At 43.0% G+C, this 19,283-nt stretch overlaps 1 protein-coding gene across 2 annotated transcripts in view; it reads right to left on the bottom strand.

The window, feature by feature from the left end:
- CNTNAP2 (contactin associated protein 2) overlaps positions 1-19,283 on the bottom strand; it is a 2,269,257-nt gene that overhangs the window by 258,625 nt on the left and 1,991,349 nt on the right. The gene's annotated exons all lie outside the window — the stretch shown is intronic.

Below are 19,283 nucleotides of genomic sequence, written 5' to 3'. Positions count from 1 at the left end.
TAAATAAAGTTTTGTATTCCCTCTTCATAATTTATAAAGCAGGTGAGTGAAATGCCATTTCTTGCTCTATAAAGGAAAACTAAATAAATTAGGCTCTTTTCTTGCTTAGGTAGTCCCTGATTTATTTAAATGGGACAGTGAGCTAGAAAGTACTTTTCCTGATCTAGTCAATATGAAGAAAAATCTTCTGTCCTGAAAACGGTCATTATATATTATGTAAAAGACATTAATGCACTAGAATCAGTGAAAATTATTTGAGTTCCACTTATGCGCTCTGTAGAAATCTTTCTTGGTGACAAATGTCGTAAGTTTAAACTATAGGTCTTCAAGCAAAAACGCTACTTAACCTTTGTTAATTAGAAAATCAACACATTGTCATTGTAGAGAGCCCCCTGCCATGCAAGGGCTTCACGCACATTAGTCAGACCTGTGATAACTATCCAAGGTGAGATGTGGGTTTAATTTGTAAATCGTTTTTTCTTGTGAAATGCTTTGCAAGTATTGCAATTAAAGATTAATTATGAAAATGCTGTAACTACCCATAATGAATAATACAACTGTAAAATGCACAGAAGATTGGGACAAAATAATCAGCTATTAAATTAAACAAAAAGGGCAAAAACAATGATCAAGAGGAATTATAAAAAAAATACACTGTCCTCAAATTCAGAACTTAATAGTTTTCTGAAGAGCTAAGTTGGGTCCCTGAGTACTTTTGCCCAAAGAGACTGGCCACTAATTCACCATAGAAAGGAATCACACTAAAGCCCACACACATAAAATCTGATTTATTCATTCGAAAAATATTTATTTCATGCCTACTATGAGCCAGGCCTTGTTTTAGATGTTTTGTTTGTCTGCTTCACAGTACTGAAGCAAAACACACAAAAGTCTCTGTTCTTGTAGAGCTTATATTCTTGCAGTCAGAAAGAGAAATTTAACAACAAACTCAATAAGAAAATAAAATATACTGTGTGTTAGAAGGTGGTAACCACTACGGAGAAAAAAGTCAAGCAGGGTTAGGTGGGATCCAGAGTTGGAGTGGGGTGGGGGAGGCTGCAATTTTAAGTAGGGTGGTTAGGATAAGCCCCACTGAGGAAGCGACAGAAAGGGTATCATGAGCTTGTCCATGGAGAGAGGGCCAGGAAAAGAGGTAAGGGGGTGTCATCCTGCAAGTAGGGGAGGCCCATTGGAAGGGAAGGAGGCGTGAGATGAGAGCGGTTGCAGGATGCTCAGAAGAGCAAAGCCGTTGCATGGTCAGTTCATGAGTGAAAGGCGTCAGGAAAGCCATTTCTAAAATGATGATGAGGACATGCTTCTTGCCTGCAGGTTAATCCCAATGTGATTACAAATAGCCACACGATGATGCCAGGCACAATTTGATGTATGGGAGGCAGCAAGCAGGGATGAGGAAAGCATGAACTGTGGTCACAAAGATCTACTTCTCTGTGTTGGCTTCACCGCTCATGGCGTGTGAGCTTCCTAGGTCCTATTTGGGCCTCAGTCACCTTACTTGTGGCATTGGCATAACAATATGCACCTCATAGGAGTGTGTTAATAACAGATAATGCACTTCTTTGCACTAATTCTAGTTACTGGTAGCTGTTATGATTATTGCTATTATTGAGTATAGGCACATTCTATAGAAGCACAGAGTTGGAATAAATTAAATATGGCTGAGATGACGTGTATATAAATCTGATACTAGAGGTATCAGGAGTGCTATGGACTGAACTGTGACCCTTCAAAATTTGTCTGTTGAATCCCTAACCTCCAATGTGACTGCGTTTGAAGATGGGACCTTTAAAGAAGTACTTAACATTAAATGAGGCCATAAAGGTGAGACCTAATCCAATAGAATTGGTGTTCTTCTAAGAAGAGGAACAGACACTGGGGATGCTCTTGCACACAGAAAAGATCAAGTGAAGACACGGCAAGAAGACAGCAGTCTGAAAACCAAGAAGAGAAGCCTCAGAAGAAAGCAACCCTACTGACACATTGATTTTGGACTTCCAGCTTTTAGAACTGTGAGGATGTTTATTGTTTAAGCCACCTGGCTATGGTGTTCTGTTAGGGCAGCCCAAGCAGACCAAGATGATGAGGAAGGGTTATCAAGCTCGGGCTGATCTAGACCTCCCTGAGAAAGTGACCTTGGGGTCCCTCTTCTCACTGCACTGTTTCCATGGAAAGTACAGAGTTAGAGCCAGGTATGGTGGCTCATGCCTGTAATCCCACCAGTTTGGAAGACCTAGGCAGGTGGCTCACCTGAGGTCAGGAGTTTGAGACCAGCCTGGCCAACATGGTGAAACCCTGTCTGTACTAAAAAAAAAAAAATACAAAAATTAGCCAGACGTGGTGGCACCTGCCTGTAGTCCTGCCTGTGGTGGCTAGGACTACAGGCAGGAGAATGACTTGAACCCAGGAGTGGAGCTTGCAATGGGCCAAGATTGTGCTCCCGCACTCCAGCCTGGGTGACAGAGCGAAACTCCGTCTCAAAAAAAAAAAAGAAAAAAGTAAGCACAGAGTTAGGATGGGCGTTGTTGCTTTCTTATCAGTCGTGGAGGGCTGTGTCTGGACTGGAGAGCTGTGAATTAGCATAGAGGTCTTGAGCCCGCCACTGGAATGGCGTGAGTGACCGGTGGGAAAAAGAGCTAGGACTCCTCTGTGTCTAGGTGACCCACCCTGACCTTGGCTTTCTGGCATGGCAGCCACAGCTGCCCTGGCTAGGTCAGGGGGCAAAAGCAGCTACGTGTTTGGGCAGGCTGGGCCTTCCGAAGTTGCAATTCTGTACCTGCTATTTCTCCTGTTCTATATGCTACCATTGTTTCTTAGGTCTGAAGCATCCACTTGAACCCATTAAAAAAAAAACCTGTGGTGGGCTGGGTGTGGTGGCTCATGCCTATAATCCCAGCACATTGGGAGGCGGAGGCAGGCAGATCACTGAGGTCAGGAGTTGAAGACCAGCTTGGCCAACATGGTAAAACCCCATTTCTACCAAAATTACAAAAATTAGCCGGGTGTGGTGGTGCCCACCTGTAATCCCAGCTTCTTGGGAGGCTGTGGCAGGAGAATCACTGGAACCTGGGAGGCAGAGGCTGCAGTGAGCCGAGATTGCACCACGGCACTCCAGCCTGGGCAACAGAACAAGACTGTGTCTTAAAAAAACAAAACAAAACAAAATACCTGTGGTGTCCGTGCAGGTGTGTAAAATATAAACCCAGTTATCTGGTTGAACTGAGAACAGCAGAATGGCCAAGAGTCTTCAGTGGTGTAGAGAGTTAAAGGAAATTGCTCCAATTCTTCAGTGCAGAGCTGCATGATTGACAAGTATTGATCAGTGGTTTCTCTGTCAGCTAGATATTGGAGGGCAAGTATGAAAAAAGCTTTCACATACTGAGAGAACTGGGATTTGGAAAATTGCTTTTTCAGACGACGCTCATGAGTGCTCATTCATAACTCTATCAATAGGATGGATTTTTTTCAGTTCATTATTATTGCATGGATTTTCTTGTGTCCTCAGAGTAAAGGACATGCAGAACATGTGAATCCAAACTATTAAACTAGAAGAAAGCTTCAAAATAGAGACTGAAGGGACACTGGGTTTCCATAGTATAAAGCACTCCTATGCGTCCAAACGTGAAATGTTATGCAACGGGGGTGGAGCTAAGTGGTCTGATTCATTGTAGAGGCTATGGTGGCAGGATAAGCATGGTAAAATATTGGTTATTTCAAAAGCTAATATTAATTAAATACTAGAAGTATCAGGCACTATTCCAGAACTTTACTCTCAGAGCTAGATATTATTACCTCCATTTCACAGATGAGTGAACTGAGAATAAGAGAGTTAATTTATTTGATGTCATATAGCCAGTAAGTAGCCAGAACTCACACCCAGGCTGGCTAGCTTTTAAGCCTGCACTCTTACTATGCTCTGGCTGCCGTTTGATTTTTGGGCTTACATCATATAAGGCACTTTCTTCTCCTACGTCTGGTATGCTTCTAGACATTGTTGTACTTAGGTATACAAAATGCTGATAGAGTGACTAATACCTGAGGCAAGACATTTACCACCTGCCAGAACATTGTCTTTTATTTATTTATTTTTTTGGCACAGTTTTGCTCTTTGGCTCAGGCTGAATGCAGTGGCGCAATCATGGTTCACTGCAGCCTTGACCTCCTGAGCTCAAGCAATCCTCCTGTCTCAGCCTCCTGAGTAGCTGGGATTACAGGCACATGTCACCAGGCCTGGTTAATTAAAAAAAATTTGTTTTGTAGAGACAAGGTCTTGCTATGTTGCTCAGGCTGATCTTGAACTACTGGATGGAAGGGCTCCTCCTGCCTTGGCCTCCAAAAGTGTTAGGATCACAGGCATGAGCCCCTGCACCTGGGCAGACCATTGTCTCTAAAGCTACAAGGACGGCTGAAGCTGAAAGGGGAAATGCAATACTCACAGAGCCAGAAATGTCAATGTCCAAATTAATCTCTAAGCCAACAAAGAGAAGACACTTTTTTGATGCTGTCATTGAGATCATATTTATTTCTTAGTGCAAAAGCTCAATACTACAGTTTTGAAACCAAGGCAGTTATGGGCTTTGGCCACTGCTAAAATGGCGGATGATGGATCCTTTCCCTAAGCTCAGTCTGACAGCACTAATTTCAGAAGCCATTGCTTTACAGTGGGACATACAGTTCCAAGTTGCATCTGAAAGTGGGGATATGAGAGAATAGAGTGCTAAAACACTACCTTCTAGTTGGAGCCAAACTTCAAATTATTAACAGCTATTTTAGTAAACTTTGATAAACCCAGACATCAGATATATCAGCCTAGAACTCTTGTCTAAATACATTTTTGCAAATATCTTTAGGTTATTGTTCATATTACATGTCCTGCTGGTGAGTTTTGTCATCTTTGAAGCAAAATAAGCATCCTCTTTCTGCTGATCTTCATGTATCTCCCCCTCCCCCTCTCCTGCTTCCACCTGTCTTTTAAAGTCTCTATTTAAACATTTGTATCTAGTCTTTTTTTAAATCCAGAGTCAAGAATCCCTGGTGTTATTATCCAAGCTGGCACCTTGTTCTCTTCACTCTCGGACTTCACATACAAGCCTTTGTGGATGCTAGTCCCAGGTCAAGCCTGGGATGGATCTGTGAGGGATTAGTATAGCTCTGATGACCAAGACTCATGGGTGTATCAGCCATCCAATGTAAAGGGGTGGAGGAAAAAGAAGAGAAGCTTGGAGATTGAGGAAAAGGGAAAAGGGAGGGGAGTTGGCAGAGAGGCTGAGAAAACAGAAGAATGGAGTGTTTTGATGTCAAGATTTCAAGGAGGGCACAGTGACAATTGTTAAATAAGAGCGAGAGATCAAGGAAAATCAGACAACCGTAACAGGCTATTGGATTTGGTTATTTTTGAGACAGACACTTCAACATAGCAATAAGATGCTTATTAGTGGAGGAACGGGTAGTGAGAGGCTAGATTTAGTTGGTATAAATACACCACTGGTTTAAGAATCAGTGACAGTGGAAGATGGCTGTCCCCTGTCTAGGTGGGAGTGAGGTACTTTGAAGTTGTGCGTGTTTATGGGAGGTGGGTGAGGGACATGGACTGGAAACAAGAAAGGGTTGAGAGGGATGACAATGCCAGAGGTTTGTCCTGAGGCAGGAGTTTTTCTTTGCCCCCCCAACTTTCCAGGAGGAGCTCAATGCAGGCCCTGAACTTTTGTTTTTCCCTTGTAGGAAGACAATAATAAAGGCGGCATTTGGAAATCTCAAGGGAATATGCTTGAACTCAGAAGGCGAAATGACAGGACCTCTGAGGACAGCAAGCACTACGAAATAAGGGCAAGAAGCGGAGCTGAAGACACAGAACCAATGACAGCAGAAAACCGTAGGATTTGCATAAAAGACACCTTCGTTATGGTGCCGACATGAAGCGGCAGCAAAATTAGCAGAATCACACCTTCCTGATATTGGAGACACGGGACAATGACAAACTATATGAATAAGAATTAGTTGGAGATAGTGAAGTGAAAAATCCATAATTGTCAAAATAAAGATATCCTTGGTGGGGCTGAATGGCAGAACAGATAGAGCTGATGAACACTTTCGTGGGTTGGGATATTGGGTCAAGAAACCTTCCATGAAGACAACAGGAATGAATAAAGAGATTAAAAGAATAAAACAAAAGTCAAGAATTATGGAGGGTAGAAGTGTTAACATCTGCATAATAGTAACTTCATAAGAAAAGAATAAACACAGGCAAGAAACTATCTGAAGAAATATCTGGTATTTCCAGAACAAACAATATTAGAGTTCAAATGGAAGGCACTCATGAAGTGCTTAAACAGGGTAGGTAAGAAAAACAACAACCACCACCACCAAAACCAAAAAACAACACCTTCATCAATAGCTGTGGATCTGAACCAGAGACCCCCAGCCCCAGGGATCCTTCCGATCCATGTACAGGAGTCACAAGTCTTGAGAACATAGATGGAAAAAATATTTCATCTTTATTTTCACTGCCAAATCAAAATTATAGGAGTAATTGGTCCAAATGGATTTGTAAAAGGTTCAGCAATATGAAATCTAAGAGGAACATTTAAACAAAAGGATACAAACACCTGTACAAAAAATACCAGGTTATAACAGGAATATTAACAACAACAAGAAGGCTAGCATAGTAGTTTGTTCGTTTATTACCTTTTTTTTTTTTTTTTAGAGTTAGGGTCTTGCTCTCTCCCCAGGCTGCAGTGCAGTAGTGTGATCACGGCTTACTGTAGCTTTGACTTCCTGGGTTCAAGCCATCCTCCTGCCTCAGCTCCAGAGTAGCTGAGACTATAGGCACACATCATTATGCCTGGCTAGTGTAGTCATTTTCTCTTTCTTTTGAGACAGGGTTTTACTCTGTTACCCAGGCTGGAATGCAGTGACACAGTCACGGCTCACTGCAGCCTAGACCTCCTGGGCTCAGGCGATCCTCTCATCTCAGCTTCCCAAGTAGCTGATATTACAGGTGTGTGCCACCACATCCAGCCAATTTTTGTATTTTTTGGTAGAGATAGGGTTTCACCATGTTGCCCAGGCTGGTCCTGAACTCCTGGGCACGAGAGATTTGCCTACCTCAGCCTTCCAAAGTGCTGGGATTACAGGCGCGAGCCACCGCGCTCAGCAGTGTAGTAGTTTTAAGAGCAGAAACAAAACTGTGAGATTAAAAAAAAAATGTTATAAGGAACAAAGATGGAAATTATATACTGGTACAAGGAATAATAAATCAAGAAGATCATGAACACATCTAACTAGCAAAATAGACTTCAATTACCCGAAGCTACCACTGATAGAACTATTGATAGAAATTCAGTAAATAAAGTTTAAAATTTATACTCAGAAACTGATAGGTCAAGCAGTGCTTAGTGAAATTAGGTACACACATACTCTATGACTCAGTAATTCTGGGGACACACACAGGCACACACACACACAAGACATCCTCACACAGGTGGTGGAGAATGCACATAAATATATTCCCTGGAGGGTTATTCATGGTGGCAGAGTTGCAGGAAACCTAGGTATTCATCATTAGGGGATAGAATAAATGATGCGTGGTAAATACACATAATGGAGCACTATGCACATAGTATTCAGAGAACTACTCAAATAGATCTTAACACTATAAAGCAGAGGGAAGAGAGTAAGAAACAGAACGAGATCTGTAGTACAATGCCACCTATATAAAGCATGGCACACAAGAGACAACACTGAATTTCCACAATGATATGTATACTTTGAACAAATATATACAGGGTGGGACTAGAGACCATCCATAAAATACGTTTCAGTGGGTGTCGGCGATGGCGAGAGGGCGAAGCTGGCAATGGTGAAGAAAAAACGTAATAAAATGAAATTAAAATGAAAGAGGAACATTGTCAGGATGTGACAATAGGACCGTGAAAAGAAGAGAGACCCACGCAATATCCTGCACATCAGGGGGCCTTGAAAACACGAAGGAGCAGAAACCAAACTGTGAGATAAAAACATAGGGAAGCATCTGATGGGAAACAACCCTGTTTATCTGAATGCGGCATACTAAAAGTGGGCCTCTTTTTTCTCACGCTCATAGTGTACTGTGGGAGGAACTATGGGGCTATGAGGACCTATCCCTTCTTCAATATTTGTGTCATTGATACTAATTTATTTTATTACAATCTTTTTCTGTGGGATAGTTGCCATTTATTATCACGAAGTTTAGTTCAGTCCTTATTGGACTGCATATTGATTGCAAAAGTGGTACCATTACATTAAAATGTCTTCTCTGCATCAGACCATTCCAATTGCCATGAGAATGTTGGAAGAAAGACCGGAGTCCCTGAAGCATTTGGTTTCGTGACACATGAGAAGGTGAACCTTTACTTTCTTAGGTTCGGAATGTTCATCGTAAAGTTTCTACCCGTATAATAAAGTTAACAGATTATCTTTTAGTTAGTTGGGAGCTCAAAAGACATTAAAAGTACACTGTTGATTTGATTATTTGGGAGCACATTTTAAAAAAAGCAAAAATTGTCCAGGCGCGGTGGCTCATGCCTCTAATCCTAGCACTTTGGGAAACTGAGGCCGGCAGATCACGAGATCGAGAGATGGAGACCATCCTGGCCAACATGGTGAAATCCTGCCTGTACTAAAAATACAAAAATTACCTGGGTGTGGTGGCATGTGCCTGTAGTCTCAGCTACTTGGGAGGCTGAGGCAGGAGAATCGCTTGAACCTGGGAGGCGGAGGTTGCAGTGAGCCGAGATTGCGCCACTGCACTTCAGCCCGGTAACACACACACACACACACACAAAAAGCGCAAACATTGTACCTATCATCACTCACTTCCTATGGTAATGCTGTGACTGAAAGGTAGCTGGAATTGCAAAAGTCAATTAGTTTTGATCCCTAAAGGGCAAAGGGCAGAAAATGTACATGGCAACTCTAAGTGGGAAGGGGCCATCCTTTGCCCTTAGTGGGGGTAGTAGGTGGAGATGGTTCTATTGAGAAGATAGCAGCTGACTCGAGTGTGGTGGCCCGGCAGGTTCAGAAAAGAATAGAGGGCTGGTAACCCTTGTAGTGAACAGCTGTGAAGGAGAAGGCATTTCTTGGAGGAGCTTCTATATTTTATTTGCATTTTTGCTTTGTATATAGTCGACTGATTTCAATGTAGTAATTTTTTTTACTAGATTTTATTTGCATTTTTGCTTTGCATATAGTCGATTGATTTCAATGTAGTAATTTTTTTTACTAGATTTTGTCCAGCAAATTAATTTACTCTTTAATGTATGGCAATGGTTTCTAATTATGACATCATTCCCTATTTCTATCCCAGAGAGAACCAAGAACTAGTTACAAGGGTTGGGGTAGAAACTCTGCATTAGGATTCCAGCCAGCATCACAGCTACTGCCAAACAGGCAAGACCTCAATTTGATATCAGGAAGACTGAAAACTATGCTCAGGCTCTAGACGGATCTGAAATGCTGTCTTTCATAATATGCTGACTTTCTCTATGACTTTTTTTTTTTCTTGCTGCTGCTGCTTCTGTCATGCTTGATTTCAGTCTGTGGTTCCTAGTAAGATGATATTTCCCAAGATGGTAAATATCATCAAATTTTGAGAAAAGAATTCTGGAGAAGGTTTATAAGGAAAAAATCCTTCTTGCTTTGGAAAGGAGATGATCTAATTTTGAATACGGATATTAACCCAGAAAAATCACAATCACTTATTTATTCATCCAAATGTTTGCTCAGGAAATATTTATTGGGTAACCAGTGCCCAGTTGTTATTGGACCCTATCCTCAGTCTATGCTGTATGTAGCTTATCTTCTAGGGGGAGGACACATAAATAAACATACTCATTTATTTCTGAATAATAATAATTTTCTGGGGTTTCAACACCCTCTAGAGGTTTCCCATTGGTTACTTGGTATGTGCCCTATGTAAATGAAGAAGATGAAGTCAAGTGACAAAGTCATTTACTCAGTATGCACCCTATGTAAATGGCAAGGATGTTACTCAGTGTGTGGCGTAAGTAAATGGAGAGGATGAAGTGAAGCTACACAGCCATTCACCTTCCTGTCATTGCTGAAGTGTTCCCATTTGATTTAGTTCCAGGAAGTCAGCATGAATCTGCCTATCTTCCCTGCCTCCAGACCCTATTCTCCTGCCTCAGATGCATTTGAGGGACAATCTGGAGGTAGAGTCACATGGCTTACTATTGGATAGGAAGCGATGAGGGAAAGAGAAGAAAGAAAAGGAAGAAGGAAATCAAGGGTAACTCCAAATTTGGGGTGGATGGGTGGATTGGATGGTGATGCCACCTACTGAGATGGGGAGGGCTGTTGGAGGAACCAATTTCCAGGAGGTATCAAGAGTTCTTTCCTGTCATGTTTATTCTAAGACGCCCATTTAATATCCAAGTTGAAACACAAAGTAGAAAGTGGGATAAGTGGGTCTGGAGTTCCTGAGAGAAGAGAGGCCTGGAGATTTAAATTTGAGAGACATTGGCACAAATTAGTATCAGAAGCCATTGGATGGTGGGCTGAATGAGATCATCCAAGACAATATTCGGATGAGAAGACAGGAAGGCTCTGTGACACTGCAACGCTTAGTGGTCAAGCGGAGGAAGGAGAGAATGCAGGACAGACTAAGTCATGGCCAGCATGGCAGGAAAAATAAGCAGGATAGCACACGGCTGTGGAATCCGTGGGAAGAAAGCATTTCAGGAAGGAGAGCAGGAGACATGCTGTTGAGAGAGTCTGGAAAGCCCAGAAGAATGTGTCCGAGACTTAGAGATTCATGCTGACTTTTATCAAAAGAACTAAAAAAAAAACAAAAACATACATGTGCATGTGTCTTTATAGCAGCATGATTTATAGTCCTTTGGGTATATACCCAGTAATGGGATGGCTGGGTCAAATGGAATTTCTAGTTCTAGATCCCTGAGGAATTGCCACACTGACTTCCACAAGGGTTGAACTAGTGGAGGGAGGGGGGAGGGATAGCATTGGGAGATATACCTAATGCTAGATGACGAGTTAGTGGGTGCAGCGCACCAGCATGGCACTTGTATACATATGTAACTAACCTGCACATTGCGCACATGTACCATAAAACCTAAAGTATAATAATAATAAAAATAAATAAATAAATTTAAAAACAAAAAAAACAAAACAACAACAACAAAAAAACCCCCAAAAAACCAAAACAGATTATTTCTATGTCATAGAGACTCTCAAGTAAGAAGTCTCATTCCCTGAGAAGAGTGCTTTTGCATGAAATTCTCGTTAAGCCAAACCCTTTGCGTCTGACAGTGGCTCTCTGCCGGCCTAGATCTTTGCCATGGCGACTTTATAATCTGCAGAATACCAGCCAGGGCTGCCTGATGCCCAGCCTCACCACTGCCTGTCAACTTCAGTTTCTCCCATAGACTCCATAACTGAGAGAGTGCTCCACAAAGGGCCGGTATTGCATGTGGGGCCTGCAAATCTTCCTTGGGAAGGATTCTCCTGCACGTTGTGGGAAGCTTTGGGAGCACCCAATGTCACCGCACTTTCCCACATGCCCTTTGGGCCACAGGGTCATCTCAGTCAGGAGACGCTGGTATAGACTGACCAAGAGGGCCTTAGCTTTGCCTTCAGCTTGACTAAACTTTACATAGGACCCCTCCATTCCACCCTAGACCCCTGGCCTCCCTTTTTAAGAGCACTTACTTTAGAAAACTTGTTATTGTTCATTCTTTCTCTGCCCTTCTGAGATGCAAATTTTTTAAAAAGCTGTTTGCCAGTTTTACAACCCAGGAATGGCTTTTTCAAAAACTTGGTAGTCATCTCTTTGAATTGTAATTGTCAAGGAAGATAGCACCCTGTCTCCCCTCCACGGGAGGGTGGGAGCCTAACTTCACAGAATGCCTGGCTCCAAGTTGTGAAAGCTTACTTTTCCTTTGAGTAGAGCCAATTGGCAAACACAGACACCCTATGATCCCTCCTATCCCAGCTCTTAAAAACTTTCCCATTGTATTTTAGTGAAATAAAAAAACAAAAAATCAAAATAAAGAAACAAAATTCTCCTGCCCTTAGCTGAAGTGGAGGCGAGCTCGACTGCATTCTGGCTTCTTTACCCTGTCGCAACAGCCCTGAATGAAGATCTTCCTTGCCTGTTCAACTTTGTCCAGCGCAATTTTTGCTTTGACAAGAGGAATGATTAAAGCGCTGAGTCTTTGGAGTCAGACTGTCTGGGACCGAATCCCATCTCTGTCTCTTCCTAAATGCACGACCTTGGGTGAGTCAACTAATCTTTAATGTGAGAATAAAACAAGAATTAGCAATGTTATCTATGTTACAGACTCATACGGACTCATTGAGGGGAAGCATGGGAAGCACTTGGCCCTGGGGTTCACCGGGATGTCTCAGTCAGCATTCACGTGGTTGCTCTTGAGGCAGGTTTGCAGGAAACAGGGGCAGGCACATATTCTCTAGGTTATAATTCACGCAATTTGAGTTGTACATTTTTTTTTTTTGAGATGCGGTCTGACTCTGTCACCCAGGCTGGAGTGCAGTGGCACGATCTTGGCTCACTGTGACCTCCACCCACTGGGTTCAAGCGATTCTCCTGCCTCAGCTTCCCAAGTAGCTGGGATTACAGGCGCCCGCCAGCATGCCTGAGTAAGTTTTGTATTTTTAGTAAAGATGGAATTTCACCATGTTGGTCAGACTGGTCTCGAACTCCTGACCTCAGGTGATCTGCCCGCCTTAGTATTCTAAAGTGCTAAAATTATAGGCGTGAGCTACCGTGCCCGGCCTGAGTTGTACATTTTTTATTACCAATTTCTTAGACACGAGAAATAACCATTTTATTCATACATATATTTGGGTGCATTTCATTATTAGAATTCTATTTTTCTCCTTTACACACAAATGTGATTTTTCTCTTTGGTCTCTCAGTGATACTGCATTTCAGATGGCACTGGAATGATCCATTTGTGATTTTGGAATACAGAGAGTATGAGAAGCAGCTGGCCAAACAAGCTGTATTTTAGAATTTGGGGAGGCTGGACTCAGAGAATGGTTATAACATTTCAGTCTTAGTTGCTTATATGTCCATTTAATAAACCTCAACTCTTCCATAAACTCAGGTTGCCACCCAGGAGAAAAAAGTCTCCTGATAGACAAACTGTCAGAGGAAGAAGAGGCTGCGGGCTTCCCCACTCTCAGGTAGTCTCTGAGTCCTTCTGAAGACAGCATGCCTTCCACTGAGTCTCAGTCAGGCTTTCTGCCCAACGCAAAAGAACTTGAAGCACTGAGGGTGATTTTTCAACTCCTTTTTGGACTGCACAAAAGAGATGGTTCCCTTTAACCTCTGGAGAGATATCAGAAGAGGCCAGAGCCAAGTAAATTGAGCATGGACATTTGTCATGAGTTAAGATGACCTAGGCTCTGTCAAGGAGCCACTTAGGAGCTTGACTTCTTCCTGAAGCTGTCTGAAGTGGCCTCCAGATCTTCTAACTCTGATCTCCTCCCTTAATGACTGCCAAGAGCAGTTGCGCGCTCTGGCTAGTGTCTAGCTTGCTGCATGCTAACCCCATCTTAGCTCCCGGACCTGAACAGCCTGCTTGGCTCCCCGCAGCGGTGTTTGCTTGCCAGCTCCTGGCCATGCCCTGGGCTGGCAGCCAGCCTTCCAGGCTGGGGGCCCAGCAGATTATCTTGCCTCCTCCCAGTCCTGCCACTGCTATCAGCTGTCAGGACTCCAAACTCCTTGTATGTCTCTGCCAAAGAGGGCTTTGCTCAATCCAGCCTGGCATTGTTCACGCTTAGACAATGACCACGAGCTTGTTTGCTTTTTCCACCTCCTAAGAAAAATCTGGCCCACGGACAGCTCAGGTCCGAACACCTGGGCTGGCTGAGGCTTCAGATCATCATGTGGCTTAAGTGCTTCTGCTGGGCCATCCAGGGAGCTCGTCATATGCTGGTCACTCATTTTGGATCAAAAAATGGGAAAAGTTTCCTGCACTTTTCAGACAAATACCAGCAAGTGCTTTTTTTCTTTCTGTGTCTCTTAGTTTTTAAATGTATTTGTTACTTTTTGATTAAACCAGAATAATCTCTGGATTCTTACAACTTCCAAAAGACCTGTGTTAACCCTTTTGGGATGACAGCTTCTAATTATATTTTAGATGTGCAGTGAGGTGAACTGTGTCTTCTCTGTTTTTTTTTTTTTTTTGGTTACTTTGCAAAAGGACATGTGAGCGTGGCCTTGCTAATGACACCACCTTTGCAAAGATCACACAGCAAGAAAAGTCTAGCATGGCTGACTCCATCCTGCTTCTAGCCTCACCGCCTGGCTGTCCTTGCTCCTTCCTGGGCATAAGTCAGGCTAAACTAGCCATGGGAGGTATTCGGTTTACAGTTTAGCTTTTTTTTAATATTACTATTATTTTTTGAGATGGAGTCTCGCTCAGTCGCCCAGGCTGGAGTGCAGTGGCGCGATCTCAGCTCACTGCAAGCTCCGCCTCCTGCGTTCATGCCATTCTTCTGCCTCAGCCTCCTGAGTAGCTGGGACTACAGGCGCCCACCACCACACCTGGCTAATTTTTTTGTATTTTTAGTAGAGATGGGGTTTCACCGTGTTAGCCAGGATGGTCTTGATCTCCTGACCTTGTGATCCGCCCATCTCGGCTTCCCAAAGTGCTGGCTAGAGTTTAGCTTTAAAGCAAGGATGATAATTTTCTCTCCCTAAAACTGGTTCCCTCCTGGCTGGAAGACTGAAACCGCCTTTGTAAAACCAATGAAAGGCCATGAGATTAGAATCATGGGAGAGGCCTGAACTCTGTTAAAATGTAGGTGTAGTTTCTAGAATCCCTTAATGCTCAGGAGTCACGTGGCCAGAGTTCACAAGATTTGTGGCTTCCTCAGTTGCGTTTATAGGTAACATCACTATTGTAGAACTTAAGATTGGTCTTTTGAGATTTTTTTTTCAGATTTTTATATTCTGGAAACCACCTGACTCCATCCAGACTTGGGATGCAGAACTCAACCAGTTCTGTGGCCGTCACCCAGAGGCAGACTCAGAACATGAGGACAATTTTCCACACTCCTATGATTTCATCTCCAACCAATCAGCAACACCCATTCCCTAGCCCCCTGCCTACCAAATTGTCCTTAAAAACCCTAGCCTCTGAGCCCTCAGAGAGGCTGATTTGAGTAATAACTCCAGTCCTTCTGCTTGGCTGGCCTTGTGTTAATTAAATGCTTTATTTACTGCAATAACATTGTCTCAGTAAATTTGGTTTACCCGTGTAGCGGGCAAGAAAAACCCTTCAGGCAATTACATTAACACAGGTAAGTGGGTGGAAGGTGGCCTTCTGTAGAGCTCTGTGTGTAAACCCAAGAACTATTTTCAGTCTGTTTCAGCTTTAAGTTGTATGAAAGCCCTTCCTTCCAGAACCTAGATGGAGCTCTTGGGCCACTCTGTCACACATCTTAGCTGTTGCAGGGATACTGGTGTGATGTTTTCAGATGAACTCTTGCTTTCTTGGCTGACTGTGAAAAAATCCCTGGGCCTTCGTTTGCTGCCCTGTGGCCTCTGCAGGTAAGCTGAGGACTAGCAGAATAATTTTGAATATTGAGGGACATCTCTGCATGTGAACTTTCCTGTAGGGTTGGTGAGTGGGAAGTGATCACATTTCAAGTCAATATTTCAAGAAAGAAGTAATGAGCCCATTGAAAGAGGCTTCTTTAAGAGAAGGGTAACTATTACATGGAGGAAGAAGAAAGTAAAGGGGGTAAAAAGTAAAGGATAGTAAAGGAAAAAGAAACTCACATTTAATGAGTATGGACCTGCTGGGCATAGTGGCTCATGCCTGTAATCCCAGCACTTTGAGAGGCTGAGGTGGGCAGATCACTTGAGGTCAGGGGTCCGAGACCAGCCTGGCCAACATGGTGAAACCCTTTCTGTGTTAAAAATACCAAAATTAGCCAGTCACGTTGGCACACGCCTGTAATCGCAGCTATGCAGGAGGCTGAGAGAGGAGACTCACTTGAACCTGGGAGGCAGAGGTTGCAGTGAGCTGAGATCATGCCACTGTACTCCAGCCTGGGCGACAGAGCAAGACCCTGTCTCAAATACTACTACTACTATTACCATTATTAATAATAATGATAATAATTATGGGCCCTAGACAAGGCACTCTTCTGAGTGCTTAGCATGGAATATCTCATTTAATACTGTGGTGTAGGAGCTGTATTCCTAATTAACACAGAAATATTAAGCAATTTGTCAGCGGTTTCTCAGTTGGCAAGAGGCAGAGGCGGTAGTCAAAAACCATATTGTTAACCACACACCACTGTGGGAAGATTTACCACTTGGCAACCCTGGTATTGTTCAATCATTACCAAGCACGTAATAAAAAATGTCTAATATTGGAAGAGGCCAGGCATGGTGGCTCATGCCTGTAATTCCGGCCCTTTGGGAAGCTGAGGTGGAAGGATCACTTGAGCCCAGGAGTTTGAGATCAGCCTGGGCAACATAGGGAGACCTCATACCAGGCATGGTGGCATGAACTTATAGTCCCAGCTACTTGGGGACTGAGGTGGGAGGATCCCTTGAGCCTGGGAGGTTGAGGCTGCAGTAAGCCACGATCATGCCACTGTACTCCAGCCTGGGCAACAGAACAAGACTCTGTAAAACAAACAAACAAACAAACAAACAAAACATAGAAATAGAAGATACTCAAAGAGGGAAGATGGTAATACTTGGTCAAGAAAATGCTTTTATATTAGAGGTGAACTGAGACTAACACCCAAGTCCCTAAATTCTAACTGAATAGTTTGGGGATAAGTGGCTCCAGAAATTCATAGCTGTTGAACTAGGTGTTAGTTTTAGGGTTTTTTTTTTTTTTTCTGAGACGGAGTCTCACTCTATCTCCCAGGCTGGAGTACAGTGGCGCGATCTCGGCTCACTGCAAGCTCTGCCTCCCGGGTTCATGCCATTCTCCTGCCTCAGCCTCCCGAGTAGCTGGGACTACAGGTGCCCACCACCACGCCTTGCTAATTTTTTGTATTTTTAGTAGAGATGGGGTTTCACCGTGTTAGCCAGGATGGCCTCGATCTCCTGACCTCGTGATCCGCCTGCCTCAGCCTCCCAAAGTGCTGGGATTACAGGCATGAGCCACTGCGCCCAGCCCTAATTTTTGTATTTTTAAATAGAGACAGGGTTTCACTGTATTGGCCAGGATGGTCTCGAACTCCCAAAATCATGATCCGCCTGCCTTGGCCTCCCAAATTGCTGGGATTATAGGCGTCAGCCACCGTGGCCATCCTTTTTTTTTTTTTCCTGTTGTAACAACCCCTCTCACTTCACCTGAGGTAGACTTCTATTGCCGAACAATATTTCACAAATTGGCTCAAGTAGCTCATATCTGAGAGATGTGCCTTATGCCTCCCTTTAAGGTGACAGGGATTAGAAACTGGGACTAGAGACTATTTTCTAGTCAAAAGAAATTGCTGACTCATCACGTCAGCCTCCTGTTCTGAAATTTCTGTTTCTGTGGTCATCAATGGTTTTACAATTACTAAATTAAAAAAACACAGGCCAGGAGTGGTGGCTCATACCTGTAATCCCAGCATTTTGGGAGGCTGAGTTGGGTGGATCACCTGAGGTCAGGAGTTTGAGACCAGCCTGGCCAACATGGTGAAACCCCTTCTCTACTAAAAATACAAAAATTAGCTGGGCATAGTGGCATGCGCCTGTAGTCCCAGCTGCTCAGGAGGCCGAGGCAGGAGAATCACCTGAACCCAGGAGGCTGAGGTTGCAGTGAGTCGTGAGTTGAGAACACACCATTGCACTCCAGCCTGGCCACAGGGTGAGACTCCGTCTCAAAACACACACACACACACACACACACACACACACACACGCACATTTCTAGCCTTATTTTACTCATGGTGCTTGATATTATTTGCCATTACCTTTTTAATCAAATCCTCCTCCTCTTGTGACATTACCCTCTCCTAATTTTCCTTGCCTCATTATTTCTATTCCTCTTCATTCTTCTTGAGATATTCTTTTTCTGTTTATCCCTTAAATTCCATGGTTCTGTAGAATTCTGATCTCAGGCCCTTACTCTTTTCTTTATTATTGGGTCACCTTCTTTAAGTGAATTGACGTTCCTTCCAAGACCATAATAAATACTCTTCCATCTCTTCATTTTACAACCTTACTAGGTCTTCAAAATTCTTACACACAGCCACAGTTAGCCAACAGAAAGGAACAAAACTAAAGTTGGACTTCTATATCCACGGGCAGGGTCAAAAAAACGAGAAGTTGAGTCAAGTAGGGTCACCTGTTATGATGAAAACCAAATAGAATCTACCCCGTATGTTCAGAATTAACAGTATTTAGGAAGAAACTTGTCCTAGCTAATCTGGGCCACACATGTTGATGAAGTGAAATTTCTTCACTGTGCTCAGCAGGGATCAATGGACATGATATTTAGCTAATTAAAAAATAATGTGTAATTTTGTGATCTATAACTTGAGGGAAGGATTTGGAAAGGGCTGGTTTCCAGTTGTAATTAGGAAATACTTTATTTCTAAATCTGTGACTCATTTATAGCCCCAGCTGATGTGGTTGTTAAAAGTCAGTCTCACTTTCAAAGGTCATTGACTCACACCTTTGTTTTGTAGTTGGCTGACATCACACAAAATGAATGGAGATCTAATTTTACCTTTCCTTTAATGACATTCTACTGCTCTTCAAGCTTCCCAACACAACTATGAAAGACACAGTGGGGACTCTACCCCTTGTTAAAATTAACTGGCTCTCAGTGAGGCTCTAACGTAGGGTGGAGCCCAAGTGGCAGCTGTTATGAATATGAACAGCAACCAGGTCACATTCTTGTCTTGCTTTGTCTGAGGCTTCCACAGTTGACTGCACTGATCAACTGACCTCCCTAGAGAGGGGTCTAAGATGATGCATCCCCAAAGTCCTTCAAACTCACTTCCTTTTTTCATTCAACAGAGGAAAAGTTGCTAATTTCCTAACATATGAATATTCTCAGAAACAAAATTTAAAATTCAACTAGCCATGGGAAACAGGTATGAATTTGAAGTAATTTTAGGTTCATCTGAAATATGTCAATAGCAGAAAGACAGGTGAAAAAGATTAGACTGGGTGGCTGGATCCACTTCTTGCATAGGTAGTTTAACTTGTTGATCTGTTTAAATTTCTTTTTTGTACTGATCTTTTTTCCTATATCAGG

This window comes from Pongo pygmaeus, chromosome 6 (genome assembly GCF_028885625.2).
Source record: "Pongo pygmaeus isolate AG05252 chromosome 6, NHGRI_mPonPyg2-v2.0_pri, whole genome shotgun sequence".
Taxonomy (NCBI): domain Eukaryota; kingdom Metazoa; phylum Chordata; class Mammalia; order Primates; family Hominidae; genus Pongo; species Pongo pygmaeus.
This window is presented reverse-complemented; position numbering and strand designations above follow the sequence as displayed.